Here is a 20,057-nt window from a genome sequence, read left to right as displayed (position 1 = left end):
GCCATGAACGAGGAATATAATGCGCTTATTTCAAATGATACTTGGGTTCTTGTACCGCAGCCACCAGGGGCGAATGTCGTGCGATCTATGTGGTTATTTAAGCGAAAGTTTAATGCTGATGGTTCTCTATCGCGCTACAAAGCGCATCTTGTGGCGAATGGTCACAGTCAACAACCTGGTGTTGACTGTGATGAGACTTTTAGTCCGGTTGTTAAACCGGCCACTATCCGCACCGTTCTCAGTCTAGCTGTCTCAAGACACTGGCCAATTCATCAGTTGGACGTGAAGAATGCATTCCTCCATGGTCATCTTCAGGAGACAGTTTACATGCATCAGCCTCCTGGTTTTCGAGACCTACAACATCCAGAGTATGTTTGTCATCTGCAAAGGTCTCTATATGGTCTTAAACAGGCCCCTCGGGCCTAGTACTAGAGATTTTCTCAATACACACTTTATATGGGGTTTCATCACAACATGACTGACTCATCTCTCTTCACCTATCATCATGGCTTCAACACAACATATTTACTTCTATATGTCGATGATATTGTGCTCACAACATCCTCCACGACTCTTCTTCAGTTGATTATATCCCAACTTAGTCGGGAGTTCTCCATGACTGATCTCGGGGATCTGAATTATTTTTTGGGTATCTCTGCTACCCGTTCATCTCAGAGTATTTTTCTCTCTCAAAAGAAATATGCTTCAGAGATCCTTGAACAGGCACATATGCTTCAGTGTAATCGAGCCCGTACTCCATCCGAGGCCACTCACAAGTTAGACGCCAAGGGCCCTCTAGTAACAGATCCGACTATGAAATCGGGGATTTTTGTTGAAATTTGGGCTTTACGTGGGCTGAGTTTCGACATAAAAGATTATTTTCTTGGAAACTTCGGGGCTTCGGGACTTGTTTCGGGTGGTAGGGATGATACCGGGACTTTGGGGGGGGGGGGGTTAAAGTAGTTTGAGAGAGAGAGAGAGAGAGAGATTAAAGGGTGAGAGAGGGTGAATATTGTAAACGAAACCCAGAGGTCTTGCTTAGTATGTTGAAACTTCGCATTACGCTGGGCATAATATCCTGGTACGCGGGGCATAGAGCCTTGCGAGGCTCTTCGCTGGGCGTACATGAGTAAGTTGGGCGTACGAAGGGATCATCTCGGACGCATCAAGGGTACGGACACGTGTGCACCATGCAGAGGAATAGGGCGACATGGCCAATCTCGGACCGTGTACACGAGTACGCTTGGTGTATTCCAATTTTTCAAACTTTAAAAATTTGTATCTTTTGCATACGAGCTCCGCTTTTGACGTTCTTTATATCCACGCATAGGTAAGATTATACTCTACAACTTTCGTTTAGACTCTATCGGCTAATTTTGAATTGATTTTTAATATTATATTTTTAACAGGCAGGATAGTAAAAGTCTGTTAAAAATTCATAACTTCTTCATCCGACGTCCGTTTTTGTCTGTTTTTTTTACCATTGTACTACTATTGACGAGTCCTTCGATTCTCGTTTAGGTTGTGTCGGCTAAAAATCACTAGATCTTTATTTCGAGTTTTCAGCTATATATTGCTATATCGAATCTTAGAAAAATCATAACTTCGTCATACGAAGTCAGATTTGGACGTTCTATTTATGAAAGCTCCCGGTTTAAGGAATACTACGATTTTCACTTAGATCACTAAAGCTAAAAAGTAGTTTATCAAAAACTCACTTTTGACGTCATACGACATCGTGGCGGTTCTATAACGAAACTTTAAGGAGTTATAACTTCTTCGTTATAAATCGGATTTTGATGAGGTTTCCGCATAAATGTTTCTAACGAGATAATCTACAACTTTGAATAACATTATTTTTATTTATTTCCAACTTTATATTTTCATTAATTTCGATATTTGATTATTGATTGGAATCTCATAAGACTTCCAATACATTCTGAATGATTTTAAACATAGTTTTACTTCAATTCTCGTAAAAACTATATGTTAGAATGCAATGCTAAAATTCATATAATATTTTATTATATTATTTATTTTTAAACTAACAAAACACGATACCTGAACGTATATGTTACAATAAACATTCATAATTTCTTAGATGCAATACTATACATTAATATATCATTAATATATCGAATATAATGACTCTTTAGTCTACGTTAGACTAAAAGAAATTATAGTGACCAAGCTACTATAATCTCATTGAAATCTACTCTTTGCTTGGTTTGTTTTTTTCTTTTTAAACGAAATGTATAATAACTTTTGTATATTGAACAACAAATCTGCATTTTCATTAAAATCTACTCTTTGCTTTGTTTGTTTTTTTTTTTCAATTTTATAATAACTTAATATATTCAACAACAAATTTGCATTACAAAAAGTGCAGTAAAAACATCCTCAAATAAAAACATAGGAAATCAAAATCAAACACAAGATAAATAAATGACAAAATCTCATGAGTCAAGCCATGTTACATATCTATATTAAAAAAACATAGGTCTGAAACATTTTCATCAAGATATACATATAGAAAATAGATCTAAAAACCTATGCTCAATATTTTACAAATACATCATAGATCTTAAATATACACAAGTTTGTGAATATATGTTACAAACGAGTAATCAGATTCATAACATATTTACAAATTTATCAACAAAAGGATAGAGATCTATGTTTGTAGAACACATCACTGGCTCGCCTCTTCGTTTTTCTTTTTCACCATTGTTCTTGTAACATCACTGGCCTGCCTCTTCATTCCAAACATGTTAGATCTAAGTTTTTTTCTAAGTAGTGGTGGAGGCGTCATGTAATGCTGGTGGCCGGTAGTGACGACGACCCTTGGCGGTGGTCTTTGGTGTTGGAGAAATTACGGTTTGAGAAGCCAAGAGACTCAACTATGTTCCTACAGAGAGAAAGAAAGAGAAAGAAACAGGAGTCTACAATAATTATGAGTGTAGTTATCTATTTATATTTAACATTTAATCTACCACACTGATGTGTACAAAATATATATTGTGTTAGTTTGAGCTTAACTAATTATACATTATGTTGTTACAGTTGTATATTTTGAATACTTATTTTTCATTGGCTTAATCACATTCACATGGATCTATCATATTTTAATCTATACCATCCAAATTATATCTAATGGTTAAAAAACCTTTTTTTTTCTTATTTAAGACTATGGTCTTAACATATAGTGGATCTCACATATTATATTATATATATATATATATATATATATATATATATATATATAGGGTTGAGTTATTTGGAAAATAAGACAAACCCTAATAAATAAAACCAGCAAATTAGAAGTTGACAACGCAAAAACGTACAACAATACGCAAGATGTGTTCAAAAGGGTATTTCAGTAAAAATGTGGTTTGGAAAATCAATTACGAATTCGAAAATCCAACTGGTAATCGATTTTGAAATCGAAATCGATTTTGAATTTGAAAACTGAACGGTTTTGATTATTGAGTTTTGAATTCGAAATTCAAAACCATTTCAACTTCACCGATTTTTCAATTACTCAGGTTTTCAAAAGAAATTTCGATTAAATCTTCACATACATTTCAATGACATCTGCAGAAACTGATACAAATACACTGAAATCTTGTTTCGGATTTGAAAAATCAGAAAATCAGAAATTGCCCTTGCATGATTTTGCAAAACTGCGTTTTTCCAGGAGTAGCAGATCCATACAGACGTATCATCCAAAATTGGTTTCATCAATTTCATTATTTTCAATTTCATTTGTGATTTCTATGTTTCATTTGCTCACAGATAGTTTGGTCGACTTCTAAAGGGTATTTAGGTCCTTTCTCGTTAAAACTATTCATGTTTGCAAAAAAAAGTATGTACTATCAGAATATACTAATGCAATTTCAATTCAAAATTCTAATCTGATGGGAATTCTATGTAGAATACATTGATTTCAGTTTATTGAAAACAAAAACATATTTACCAATTTGAATATTAAACCTTTAGGTCAATATTTTGATCTGCTATTTGAGAAATCATTAGCCAGAAGATGAATTATGAAGACAATAAAAAATAAACCAATAACAGCACTTACGAATACAACTTCTGGCACTTACAAAGACAATACTTCTGCTCACTCCAAAACAGCTTCTAACAAATTCCACAACCTACACAAATTCACATGCCGCAACTTCAATTTATGTTAAAAGTAATCATACCATTTAAACAAATTCCACAACCTACCAAAATTCACATCAAGCAACTTCATTTTAAACGTTAGTGATTTTGAATGTTCTTTTCCAGATCTTACAGTTAATTCAATTGTTACTGATTTCTGGTTCAATAATTACTAATTCTACAAAGACTATTGAACGATGTCTGTAAACATTGGAGACTTAAATTCAGCTTACATACATGAAGATTCTATTTGCAAGATTTATGACTCTTGCTCTTTGAATACAGAAGACGATATTCTTAACTTAACAGGTGAATTTTTTTTTTTGGAAAAGTATAGTTTTTCAATTTATATATATTTTGTATAAACCTTATATTTCTAATTTTTTGTTACAGAACATACACATCAAGAATTTCAAAAAGGATACTTATTTCAGCCAACACTTCTGGCATAAAAAAATCGTCAGGAAGTGACCATTCATCTTCATGCATTGACTTTCTCTTGTTACTGCTTTTCGGAGATCTGAAGATAACATTTTCTTCTTTTAAATTTTGGCTTATTTCTTTTTGAAAATCCATATAACCTAAGTCATCAACATTTATGACTTCATTCTGTGTTGATACTGTATTAATCGACTGTAGCGTTATAACTTTATCTTTACTAGGCAACAGATTTCCAATAGTCATCATCCAAAAATTTAATTTATCATTTCCTGGAAATTTGTACATTGCTTCGCTTAGCGTTTTGTACAGTTCACTCTTATCCTTTACAACCCGATTATATATTGCTTCAAGACTAACACAAACTTCCTGTATAATAAATAATAAAAAAAACAAAATAAATTAATAATAAGAATATACATATTCTGAGCTATAAAAAATTATTCAACCTGTTAAATGGTAAGTATCTAAAATTATAATATCTCATATAAAGAATTATATCTATAAATATAGTAATCTACATAATAACTAAAAATGAACTGAATTGTATCAATATACCTCAACTGTATTCGACTCTGGAGTTATCTGCATATCAAATACTTCCTTGTTGCAGCTAAAGAAGTCTTCAACTGTATAAAAAAGCTACATTTGTATTACTTTGATTTCTTGTTACAATATACACAATGTTCTACGCTTTGAGCTATTTACATAATGTAAATTAAAATTAACAATAAGCATTACTTACAAGATGTAAAATCAATACTGTTATGTTCAGGTTGATTCTTTATTGATGAAACGCCATCGGTTTGCAACATACCCATATCTTCAACAACCTTATATTCTGTAATCAAAACAATAATTGTTTCATAATAAAATTATATATGATGAAAACCGACTTCTCATTTTGTAGTATGATATGTAAACGGTTATGGGAACGGTTATGACATGAATAATAACTTCTACTACCTGCAATGCGTATGCAATACGATAATATTTTATTTGAAAATGTCAAACAAATACATGAAAACAAATTCTATGCATAATACCAAAAACAGACCAAATTACCCTTTGTATTAAAATGGACCAATTTGATATTTGTTTAATGAAAAGAACTTGTATGCATCATATTCAAAATGGACCAAATTGCCCTTTATTTTTAAATTGAGCAGTCAAGAAAGTTGAAAAATTGGACTACATTTAACCATATGTAAAATTGGACAAAATTTCCCTTTATACCTTCATTTACGTTGATTGAATTTATTTTCCAAAAAGGACATTATTGACAATTTTATATAACATTAATAACAAAACTAGAGAAAGGGCATTTATGTCAATTTTTGACCACTACTCATCTGCTTTATACTTTCATATATGTTGATAGAATTTATTTTTCAAAAAGGGCATCATTGACAATTTTATATAAAAATAATTAAAAAATACAGAAAGGGCATTTTCATCCATTTAAAGTCTTGATCATAATATTATGTTTTTGTAAGATTAAATAATGGTCAATTTGGACCATTTAGTATCTGCATCATATTATAATGTTGAAAACCTCCAATAACATACATTATTGACCATATATACCCTACTTTAAATTTTCTATAAAAAAAACAAAAATTAATTTTTTTTTGAAATACCATGTCTAACGCACCCTTGAAAACAAATTATATGCATAATGCTAAAAATATACCAAATTAACCTTTGTATTAAAATGGACCAAATTGACATTTATTTAATGAAAACAACTTGTATGAATCATGTTCAAAATGGACGAAATTGCCCTTTATTTTAAAATGGACCATTCAAGAAAGTTGTAAAATTGGACTAAAATTAACTTTATGTACAATTGGACAAAAATTCCCTTTATACAAAAATTGAATTTATTTTCCAAAAAGGGCATCATTGACAATTTTATATAAAAATAATAAACAAAATACAGAAAAGGCATTATCGTCCATTTAAAGTCTTGATCATAATATTATGTTTTCGAAATATTAAATAACGGTCAATTTGGACCATTTAGTATCTGCATCATATTACAATGTTGAAAAACTCCAATAAGATACATTTTTTACCATATATACCCTACTTTAAATTTTCTATAAACAAAAAAAAAATTAAAATTTTTTTCTAATACCATGTCTAATGCACCCTTTATGTAAAGAATGCACATAATTCAGCTTTTGCATATACAAAAAGGACTAAATTGACATATATGTAAAAATAGACAAAAATGCACTTTAGTTATTGAAAATGCAAAATAGACAATGTACTTTAGACAATCATCACATCACATTAAAAAGTATATATCTATTCACTTTACATATCAAAATGCATTTAACATATTTTCATTCTGAAAAACTTTGGCTTCAGAAATCAGCATCTCTTTATGAATATTGTGCTCCGATAACATAAGCTTCGCCATGTACTTCATCCTCAAAATCTTCAATGAATTTATCAATGTACTTGGATTATGATCAAGCTCGCAATCCCAACATTCACATTACCGAATATTTCTATTTGAGCATAATATTGACTTGCAAATATCAATCTCAATATCAGTAATCTTGCTTGTAATTGAAACTACTTTGTTCATATACGGAGAACAAAGAGTAGAAGCTGAACTGCAAATATCAATTCCTGCTCCTGTAGGATTTTCATCCATGAAATCAAGTTTCTTTTTTGTTCTTCTGTATATGATTTCATCTATTTCCTTTAATACTCCTGGGCTAAAGAAACTATCTGAAGGAGAAGATTCAGATCCAGAACATTCTTCACTTTTTCCTAAAGGTTTAAGTGTCCTGGTGTGATTATAATCACACAACTGATCTTCTTCACCTACGTTAATCAATTTATAAGAATACTTCAATGAAAACGTGAAAATACTATAGTTTAATATAGCATATTCATCAACTTGATATTTATAAAAGAACAATTTAAAAATAATGATGTGCAGAAATCCAACAATTATTTAAATGTACGAACTCAAACTTTCAAAAAATTACTAAATTAACTGAAAAAACCAAGTAGTAAACATATACAATTAAATACTTTGACACTACCATCACTTTGAGTATATATCAAAGGCTGTCCATGATCCATCGATAATAAATATCCATGTGCATATATATATATATATATATATATATATATATATATATATATATATATATATATATATATATATATATATATATCAAAATGTTAGTTTTTTATAAAGTACTTTTTGCATAATTAACTGCATAACACATCATTTTTGGAATTAAAAGACATCATATGTAACTGATTGAAATAGGGCAAATCTTTATGAAATTTAGAATCCTATAAATTCCAATATAATTATAATATTGATATGAATATAATGCTAAAATAATTATAAGCATCATATCAAGGAAGAAATTTAAATTTCAAGACTCAATGCCTTCATTTAATTTGGTTTCATATGATCATGCTGATGATAATGTTAGTGACAAGAAGGTTCTGATATTGTTTGAACCCCCCTAACAACAAATACGTGAGAATTTTGTGCAGGAGCATCCACAAATGCAGTTGTAATAGAGGCATCATTACATGCTTCAAACAGCTGAACTCGTATATATGTATGCTCTCTTTCTTCCTTTACCCATTACTTAAAATTAATTAATCAAAGTAAAAAAGAAACAAAATTTTGAGTTGCATGACCTGGAAATCTCTAGTGGAACAGTTGAGGTATTTTCAACAATATAGATATGTACTATTATAAATAATTAGAATATATATGAGATATAAGTATAATAGATAAATTAAGTTGTCTTTCTTATCTGATTACAGGAATTTTGTGATGAGGAGATAAACTGACGTGGTGGTCGTCCGGAGAAGGATAGCACGAAAAATAACCAATCCCCCCAAAAATCATAACCGATCCCGCTCAATCCTCTATCAGATCATAACCTGGGCGGGAAATCTTCTAGTATTTGTCGCTTATTGACCTCAATCGACGTTTACACCAACCGATCCCCCCCAAAAATCAATAACTTATCCCGCCTCTATATGAAAAACTGTCCAGTATAATGTTCTAGGTTTACGCCTCTAAGTATAGATATACTTTGATACCCTTTAAACCATTATTTATAAATTAATTAACTAAATACATGTGTCAAATGCTGATTGATACCCTTAAAACGTTATTTATATTTATATATGTATCGATCAAAATAATATAAACTCATAACTTATAAAATATGTCAATAAATTACGAATTAACATAATATCTAAAAATAAAATATTGAAAAAATACATAATATTATTATTTTGGTACTTATCTAGATTTAATAATTGATAGCTAACGTAGTAAAATATATAAAATCAATTATTGTCAAAAATACAAGTGTTACAATAGCTTACCTTTAGAATATGCCTAATCCTAATATTTATAATGGCAATTGAAAATTGATATACCCAAACTTATATCATTTAATAACCTAATAGGTTCTTTATTTGTTATTGTTATTGTTGTTACTCAACTTGGTATAGCGTGTTCAACAATCTCCCCAATTAGATTTATAGACAGTACGAAAGCCGCTGAGGATCTACGGTAACTTTCTTTTGATACTTATAAAGAAAAAATCATATAATTATTCAAAATGGAATAATATCTTCCTATCTAATAATCGAAACCTTCATGTCCTACGTGTCAAATTTTTAACCCCCTTTCACACAAACTGAAATACCAAAAATGCCCCTCTTTTAATGTAAAGTGACTGTGCAGTAATGTCGCCTAAATTTTGGAAACTAATATTAGTTCAAACTTTACATATTACCCCTCCCACTAAATAGATATATTTCAGTTTGCCATATATCACATTTTTTTTTGCACAATTTTAATTCTACTGTTTCCTTTATTTACCAAACTTTATATTTTACCACTTCCGGCTAAAATAACATATTTTTATGCCTAATTTCTTTTCTCACGCATAGACATAAAAAAAATACAAAAACAAACATATCCATTTCATTTGTTAGATAATCACACAGAAACTCAGTAGCTTTCAATGGTTTTGATCAAAGATAATTTAAAAAATCAATCACAATTTATTAAATCAATCACATGCATCATCTGTAGTATAGACATTATGTCACTCTACATAAATAATGCAAGTCTTTGGAGCAAATATATTGGGGTATTAAATATTAATCATAAGAATTCAGTTTGGTCAAAAGACAAACCCAATTTTCTAATAAAAGAGGGCAATCATCTAAAATGAATTGTTTCACCATGTTTGTATTTGTTTCACGCACATGGATTTGTTCACCATTGATTAAAAAGATTAAAAGGAATTATCGGTCATAAGAGTTTGACATTAATCAAAATCATGATCGACGATTCATAAAATTGATTCTGAAAACTGAATTGGGTTTTAAAACTCATCAGAAAAACATACATTACTCAGTACTCATGTATAGCAGAAAAGGACAAGAATGAGACTCAGGGTGAACAACCATATGCTAATCAGTAACAAAAAGAATTGAAAATCGCAAACCACTCATGGGAAGAATAGTGACGATGGTGGATGAATGAACCAGCGGCGATGGGCAAGCGACGACGGTGGCGGAGGACGAAGCGACGATGTCGGTGGTTTATTAGGCAGCAATTGTCCATAAAACCTTTTGAAATCAATGTAACAACTTCTCCACTTGGCATTTGTTTTGTTTACATTGATCTCAAGTTTTTCTGGTACCTACAATTTGGTTCCATGTGGAGAGTTCATTGCTATTTCTGGCATCTAATCCTAATAAAATCGGGCTAAATGCAATGAATATTATATTTTTGTTTCATATACTTTTTTCCTAACAAGGAAGTTATTAACCACAAATTACTAAAGGTGCAAATGATCTTTATGAAAGTAAACGTTGGTTTAATCGAAGGAAAATAGGCTTTTCGATTGATAGAATCCATTTTGTTTTTGCTCATTTAGTAAGATAAAATTCAAAAATATCAAATTAGAAATTTTTATGTAACTCATTTTTTATTTAATTTTCTTTTTAATTTGTAGAACCATGTAGTACACAAGATACTATAACAAAATGTAAAATTTTATTTTATTTTTACCCGTGGTTCCCACGGGTTGTAACCTAGTTAGGAAATAAATCAGAAAATATAATCATATTATATAATCATTGTTTCCACTTAACAATGCGACCATTTATAACATTGTATAGCAGTTATAGAAAACAAGGGTGTGAAACATGGGTGAAATGGTAATTTACTTGATTACTCTATTACAAAAGTTGTGCTTTGTGGCTTATTTATATTGTAAGTGTATAAAATAGCTGTATACTTATAAATAGAACCTACAAATACATAAAATTAAGGAACAAAATAGGGTGGGGTATAATGGTCAATTTGATGGGTTAGTCCATAACTGAAGTTATTGGTTTATGTGTAATATGTGCTACAAAAGATTGTACATTTGAATATGTTTGGTATTTTTAAAGATTGCATATTTGAATAAACTATTTCAAAATATGTTATAACATCTTTGTTTGTGGTTATGTATGTAGGTAGTGTTCAAATGCCAAATATTTCTAATGTGATAAATTCCATATTTTACATGCTTTACCGTTAATAATAACGTACTTTCATTATGGTCCTTTTTTGATATGATATGTAACAACGTAATTTTTCGACCAAATTTTTAATTTTCATACACATTAATTTTAAATAAATAAACCATAAAATGTCACAATGTCAATTCACCAAAACTCATGTTCAAAAGAAAACAGTATATAAAACTCCAGGATCCTCTAAATCATAAAATAATATTTGGTGTGTACAATCAAGCCGACACCTTCCCGTGATCCTTAGAAGTACCTGAAACACATAACATATAACAAGGTAAACACAAAGTTTTGTGAGTTCTCCAAAATACCACACACAACTCTTTAGCCACTCTAGGTCATAACTCAATAAGACCCTTCGGTCAATGTGTCTCAATGGAACTCTCCAGTCCCAACTCAGTAAACTCATAGCAACAATATTCAACATAAATCACAAAGACATAATGTAGAATATTACAATACATAGATAAACACATAAGACAACTCAATCACATAAAGGTACCACTCTTGGTAAGTATAGTGAGAAGACTCACATCGTAAGTAAGCTAAGTGAATGAATACTTCTCGCACACGAGTCACCAATCTAGCCTCCTCCTAATTACATAAGATAATTATATCTAATTAACTCTTTAAGTCACACATTTACTAAGTTATTTCTCTCACTTTCTCGTGAAGTGGTAAAAAGACCATTTTACCCCTCCATGGTTTCCCAAGGACAAGGTTGACCAAACCCAAAGTCAACAAGAGTCGAATTCGAGTCAACAGTCTAAGTTGACCCTACTCGTCAAGTGTACTTATGGAACTCGGCGAGTCTACTCACCATCCACAGAAACTCTCAAAGTTCTGGCTCAACTCGCTGAGTTGACCCGTCAACTCACTGAGTCGCTGCGTGATCAAACCCGTTGGGGCTAACCCATCTGACTCGTCGAGTCGGCTCCTTGACTCGGCGAGTCCATTCAAACTTATATCTCATTCAGTCGATTTCAAGGCAGAGGACCTTACCAAACTCTAGATCTACACTCCTAAGTCTCATCTATCTCGTAAAGTCACATGCTTTACGTTCATGCATGGCATTTTGAGCTTAAAATGCCAAAACACACCTCAACAAGGGTTTTTCACTCAAGATCACTATTATTGTTGGATAAAGCAGGGACTTTTGGACTCTAGGGAGCTCACATTGTCCAAATCTGAAGTTCAACCCTCTCAATGAAGATAAAACACTCAAGGTCCTCATATTTGGGTGGAAAAACCCTAGATTCACAAAATCATGAGATCTATACAAAATAATGAGAAAGATGCAAGCTTTATACCTTTCCCAGAAGCTCTGAAGTGAAGCAACCCCAGATCTAGCAACACCTTCTTGTCCCTTGGCTTGGAATCCTTCTATCCTCTTCACAAGATGCACCAAATACTCACAATTAGCAAAGCACTCTCTCTCAAAGCTCAAAGGCTGTTTAGGGGTTGGTCTCAGGGAAGTGTAGCCGCAAATGAGGCTATAAGTTCCTTTAAATAGGCCCCAAGCCCGAGGATTTAGGGTTTCTCATCCCAGCGCCTACTCGGCGAGTCGGCTCCTCAGACTCGTCGAGTAGATCATTAAACCCACGTGGCACGCCACGACTTTACTCGACGAGTTGGAGCACCGACTCGTCGAGTAGCTTAAGAGGTAAATAAATAAATAATTATCAATAATATACCTGGAAGTCTGGATGTTACAATTCCCCCCACTAGAATCAGACTTCACCCCCGAAGTCATGATCTGAAAATAACTCTGGATACTACTCTCGCATCTCAGACTCTGGCTCCCACATCAACTCGGACCCTTTCCGATGTTGCCACTGAACCTGAACCAGCGGTACCTCTTTGTTCCGTAGAACCTTCACCTTTCGATCCATGATTGCAAACGGTCTCTCAATGTAATTCAGGCTCACATCCACCTGAATGTCCTCTAGTGGTACCACTGTCATTTCGTCTGCTACACACTTCCTCAGCTGAGACACATGGAAGGTGTTATGAATCTAACTCAACTCCGCAGGTAGCTCCAAAGGGTACGATACCCTACCCACACTGGCGGTCACCTTGAATGGACCGATGTATTGGGGCCCCAGCTTGCCCCATTTCCTAAATCGAATCACCCCTTTCCAATGGGATACCTTAAGGAGTACCAAATCTCCGACCTGTAACTCCAGCCGGATCGTCGCCTATCTGCATAACTCTTCTAGCAACTTTAGGCCATCAGTAACCTCTGTTTGACCTGCTGTATTTGCTTATTCATGTTCAACACTATCTCAGTGCCACCCATCACTCGCTACCCTACTTCTCCCCAACAAATGGGATTCTGACACATCCTCCCATAAAGAAGCTCAAAGGGAGGCATACCAATACTCGTATGATAGTTGTTGTTGTAGGAAAACTCAGCCACAGGTAAATAAGTGTCCCAACTTCCCCTGAAATCCATAACACATGCACGCAACATGTTATCAAGCGTCTGAATCGTCCGCTCGCTTTGCCCGTCTGTCTGCGGATGGTATGCGGTATTGAAGTATAACCGGGTACCTAACTCCTTATGGAACTTCTTCTAGAATCTAGAAGTAAAACACACATCTCGATCTGACACTATCAAGGTCGGCACTCCATGTCGAGCTACCACCTCCCTCACATAAATCTCGGCTGATATCTCCATAGAAGAGCTCTCACTGATGGCGAGGAAGTGAGCGCTCTTCGTCAGCCGGTCCACAATCACCCATATCGCGTCAACTCCACGCGCTATCCTCGGCAACTGGGTGATAAATTCCATAGAAATTTATTCCCACTTCCACTGGGGAACTCCAGAGGCTGCAATGGACCATGAGGATGCTAGTGCTCGGCCATAACTTGACGACAGGTCAAGCACCTCTTGACAACCCAAGCCACGTCCCTCTTCATACAGTGTAACGCCCACATATTTGGGATAGTCAATTTAGAGACGATAAGCATCAAAAATGACTTTTTGATAGAGTATTATTTAGAATAAATAATCTTAACTAAGTTTTAGTATACGTCACAAGGTTTCCGTACATATAAATAACATCAAAATCCAAGTTATAACGAAGAAGTTATGACCTGTTGAAGTTTTGCGATAAAACCGGCACGACACCGGGAATTGTAAAAAGTGAGTTTATGATAGATCACTTTTTAGCCTTAGGGTTCTAAACAAAAGTTGTATAGTATGTCTCCACCTACGTGTGCATATAAAGAACGTCAAAAACGGAGCACATATGAAAAAGTTATGGCCTTCCGAAGATGTAGCTGTCTGAGAGCACTACACGTGTCAGAAACCCTAATTTGACTGGACTCACGATGTGAGCCTCTTTCTTCATGACATGAGGACTCAAAACGCCACATTTTAAAGCTAGAAGATGCATGGCAACTCTAAAGAATGGGCTCACAACGTGAGCATCATTTCTTACGACGTGAGGAGTCAAATGGACACTATTCAAGCCTAGAACACAGATGGCGAAGCTACGAGATGAGCAGGATCGAGCTCATGACATGAGCATGCTTGGCTCACGACATGAGAGGCCAAAAATCAGCCTATAAATAACAAGTTTGACCTCATTCACTTCTTAAACCAAATCTTCTTTCTCTCTCTCGTTTTCTGAAGCCGTTCCGCGTCTCAAGCCCGACGATCACGAACCGTTGACCGTTTTTAGTTAGATTCTATCTACTCACGCTACTAAGGTGAGTGCATATTATTTTCATCTTAAACATAGATATGAAGTATTTTATATAATTTACGTGTTATGAGTGCATATTATTTGAATACTTGTTGTCTATGCTGGATGAACGATTTTATGCATGTTTTAAATAATTTAAACTGTATCTGTATTTTATATCTATGAATATGTTGGGTAAAAAATGTGTTGGGCTGAAGATAGTTTTGATGTTGCGTCTTTTGGGCTCGTTGTTTAGCCTTGTATTCTCCGGTTTGGGCCTGTCCAACCGAGAGCCTTTTATGTATTGTATATAAGTTAAATGCTTGCATGCATATTAGGTTAAGATTGCTGAGATTATCGATATAGCGATTCATCAAGAGTGCATTATTTTTTTCCTTGATCATTCTTGTAATCTTCTAATCCTTTACAGTTGATGTTCTTAATCGAGCTCTTCTAAGGATTTTATTTAATCATTCGACACGTTTGATTCAAGCTGTTTTGTTCTTATTATTGCGTTTTTACTGTTTCGTATTCATATATTTGTTCAAGATCTAATCGATCTTCATAGGTTAAAAGTTATTTTAATCCCATCAATTGGTATCAGAGCAGGAGGCTGTGTAATCGATACACATCTTTTCTGTGAAGAAGATTTCCATTAGGGTTTTCCGCAATCATCGATATTTATTGAGCCGTCATCTTAATTGACGTATCTTAATATTTATTGTTTTGCCCTAATCTGCTTTATTACGAGTCTGATCTTTGAACAGGTTTTTACGATCATTATGGACGCAACGCAATCAAACCCTATTAATATTTCCAACAGCATCGGTTCGACGACAAAGATTCCAATCCTGTACACCCATGACTATGAAGTATGGGCGCATCATTTCGAAGATTACGTGATTGGATCGGAGGACAATGGTTATCTCATCTGGGAAGCCATCATCAATCGACCGTTTTCTCATTCTGCAACATCCAGAATCATCAAGACGCAAAAAGAGTACAACAATCTGCTTAAGGACGTGACGGATATTGCGCAAGATGAAAAAGACAAATTTCAGTGCAATATTAAGGCGCTAAGGTTGATCAGATTCGCCCTTCAGTCCGACACATTCAGACTAGTCAGCTCATGCACTACGGCCAAGGAAGTATGGGATAGACTTCGTGAACTGTATTCCACAGACGAAGATCTTGAACATTCAATCCAAACCTTGCTTCTATCTGAGTTTGGAGAATTCAGGCAAGGGGCCGAAGAAACGGTGACCCAGACGTTTGATCGATTCAATCATCTTCTCAGCAAGATGATCAAACACGACATTGAAAGGAAGCTCATTGAACAAAAGGTTACTTTCTTGAACGGACTGAGATCTGAATGGAGAGCAGTTGTTTCCACAGTCAAAGCCCATGAACAGTTTAAATCATACTCTTTGGCGAAACTGGTGGGTATTCTAAAGTCCCAAGAGAAGATTGTGGTTCAAGAGAAGAACGTTGTTTCTAGTCTTGGTTCGTTGTCCCTCCTATCTAAAAGTAAAGCTGTGATGGAGGATGAAGAGCTCAACTTGGAAGAATATGACCTCACAACTGAGGATTATGCCATGATGGTATCCAATCCTAAGAGGTTCATAAAGAAGAGATTCCCCAGCAACAAAAACCGAAATTGGCAGGGGAGTTACAGCTCTGAAAAAGCAAACAATGAACTGAAGGCTGAGGAGCCCAAGAAGGAACCGAAGGCAGATGGCGATTCCGGAGTAAGCTGTTTCTACTGTGGTGGCAAGAACCACTATGCTAAAGACTGTGTTCTTAAAAAGATGGCTGAAAAGGACGATGGAAATGATGAGGAAGCCGTGCTGCAGAAGAGATTGGATGAGTTGAGAAAGAAGAAGTCTGTCGCTAACCCTTCTATTAATGATCTTATTGTGCAGGGTTCGGTTAATGACGATGAGTTCGGTAGCACAGAAGTTTGGTCTACTGACTCAGAAGACGAAGAAGTGAGGAAGCCTACTCATGGAAAGGCTTATGTGGCTAAGGAGAAAAGCAGTGGTGGAAAATGCTTCATGGTGACTGACGTATCTCAAATGAGGGGATACAATACCGATGGAGGAAGCGATGGACCGAAGGTGCAGGAGGATATGTGCTTTACGGCCAAACCACTCAGCCAGCAGTTCAATGAGCTCGATGAACTGATAAAGAAGGTACAATCTGCTTTTATTTCATCTAAAGTACCACCATCCTCATATGAGAAAGAATTAAAAAATGTTAATACAAGAATTTCTCATTTAGATAGTAGCTTAACTCAAACTCGAGTCACCAATTCTAACCTGACTGATCAATTAAGCAGGGTGGCGTCGAAGAGTGAGGAGCGGCGAATGTGGATTGAGTTAAAAGAGTCAGAATTAGTTAAAGTTAAAGACGAAAACATTTATTTGCAGAGAGACAATTTGAAATTGTTGAAACAACGAAATGTTTTTTGTTTAATAGCCAAACGTTTATATTCCAATATTACTCAACTTCACTTGAATTGTGAGATAGGCCAAAAGATCCATCGCATGATTTTGCCCTTCCTAGAATTTAAGGAGGATGAAATCGATGCCGAAGCCTACAAGTGTGAGAGTGTGATATCGTCTGATGATGTCAATCCGAACTACATGTATGGACTGGACAAAATCGAGTCCTTCATTAAATCCAAAGACCACAAGGACATGCTCAAAAATCTTTTAGACGAAAATGACCGACTTAAACTGAGAACCGAAACCATGCAAAAATTTGACTCTCTAAACGCCAACGTAAGCTCAGAAAACAAAATCGATGTTGAAAATGCATCTGAGCTTAACGAGGACGAAAACATGAGTGAAATTTCTGTAGAGGATACGGTTGACTGCTCAGAATTTGTTAAAAGCGAAACTAAAAACCACAAAAATCTTATTTCTGAAAATTCTGTGGAATTCGCTAGATTGTCCCAACAAAAGTCCCCGAAATTAGTGGAAAGAGCTGTTGTGTATCAAAAGGTCAGGACCACTCCAAATCAAGTACACAAGGTGACTGGAGTAACCGAACATCAAACAGCTGAACTCACAGCTATTGTTAACGAAAACAATGCTGATGGCTGTGATGAGTACTTCTGGGAAGCTCCAATTGATAATGCAAACGAAACCGTTGGCTTATTTGAAAGAACTTCTTGGATGAGCAAAGGAAGATACATCCCTGAACCATTAAATAAGCCGGATAACTTCAATGAGCCAAGTACAAGTGGTACAAAAGATATTCCTCAGGAGAATGATCATTCAGCAAAAGAAGACATTCCTTCTACACCAACAGTTCGAAGTGAAACTTCATCAGATACTCCTTCCACTTCCTCAGTGCAAACTGAATCTTCTTCAGATATTCCCTCTGCTCCCTCGGCTCAAAGTAAAACTCCTGAAGTTCAAAAGGAACCTGTCAAGGAGACAACAAAAACGAAAGCGAACGTTCATCATCAACCTAAGCAGATGAGGGATAAGAAGATAGAAAGGAACCAAAGATACAGGAAAAACCTTTCTGAAAGGAAACAATTCTGGCACTCCCAGAATGCATACTACTCGCACCAAGACAAGAATCTGAAGTATGAAAACAATCCTGTAAGAAAGCCAAGGTTCGGTTCGCAAGAAAATACCAACCGATAGCCAAGGTTCGGTTCGCAAGAAAACACCAACCGAAAGCAAGGGCTCGGTTCTGAAAAGGACTTCGACCGAAACCAAAAGTTCGGTTCCAAGAACAACTCCAACCGAACACAGAGGTTCGACTCTAAAGTCAAAAGAGAACAAGACTCGAAGGTCAGCCTTTCTAATGATCAAAAGCAAAAGGGTCACCTAGAGTCATCAACCAGGAAGTCCTCCCCATCCAAATCCTCTCGTTCTAATTCTTCTCGTTCTTCTACTTCCACTCATTCATCTCCATCTTGCTCTAAAGCTAATCCCACATGTTGTCAAAAACCTCATCCATCGGCTGAACAGAAGGGAAAGCAGAAGGTCGATGAATCCAAACCTGAGTCCAAAGCGAACAAACCCAATCCTAACAAAATAAAAGTCTTTACCATTAAAAAGAAAGATGAAACAACTCTAATTAAAAGAACATATCTAGTTGACATCTCTCTTACTATTCCCGTTCCCATGAAAAGCTCACATGGACCCAAGAAACTTTGGGTTCCTAAATCTGCTTAATTTTTGCAGGTTATAAGTGACGAGCAGTTTGACGAAGAATGGTACATCGACAGTGGCTGCTCGCGTCACATGACTGGGAGGAAAGAGGAGCTCAGGGAATACAGATCTCTTGCAAATGGTGGCAACGTTAAGTTTGGAAATAACTCTTTCGGCACCATAAAGGGATACAGAATGATAACGAATGGTGACTTTACAATAAGGAAGGTGGCTTATGTGGAAGGACTTCAACACAACCTCATCAGTGTATCTCAGCTTGTTGGAGGTACAGGTCTCAAAGTTTCATTCGATGATGAAGGTTCTGAAATCATAGAGAAAAAGACAAAGAAAGTGATTCTGAAGTCAGAGCGAAAGGGTGAAATGTTTCCTCTAAACATGAAACCCATCAAAGGAAACCCAGCCATATGCCTGCTATCAAAAGCTCAATCCGACGAAAGCTGGTTGTGGCACCGAAGACTCTCTCATCTCAATTTCAAATATATCAACCGACTTGTCACTGGAGGTCATGTTAGGGGTCTTCCTTTGCTCAAGTTTGACAGAGAGCATTTGTGTGCTGCATGCGAAATGGGAAAGCAGAGTCGTCAAAGTCACCTATCCATAATTAACACAAAAGTTGTTGAACCACTAGAATTACTTCATATCGATTTGTGTGGTCCTTCATCTATCGAAAGCATCGGTGGTAGCAAGTATATTCTTGTTATCGTTGATGACTTCTCACGATTTACATGGGTGTTCTTTCTAAAGCTCAAATCTGAAGCGACTCAAAAGCTGAAAGTGTTTATCAAGCAAATTGAAGTCCAGCTCAAGAAGGTCGTTCGAAACATCAGGAGCGACAATGGTCTCGAATTCAAGAACAGGGAGTTTGAAGAGTTTCTTGCAGAAAAGGGAATTAGTCATAATTTCTCAGCTCCCTACACACCACAGCAGAACGGAATAGTCGAAAGACGAAACCGATCCTTGTGTG

The sequence above is a fragment of the Lactuca sativa genome, chromosome 1 (genome assembly GCF_002870075.4).
Source record: "Lactuca sativa cultivar Salinas chromosome 1, Lsat_Salinas_v11, whole genome shotgun sequence".
NCBI lineage: Eukaryota > Viridiplantae > Streptophyta > Magnoliopsida > Asterales > Asteraceae > Lactuca > Lactuca sativa.
This window is presented reverse-complemented; position numbering follows the sequence as displayed.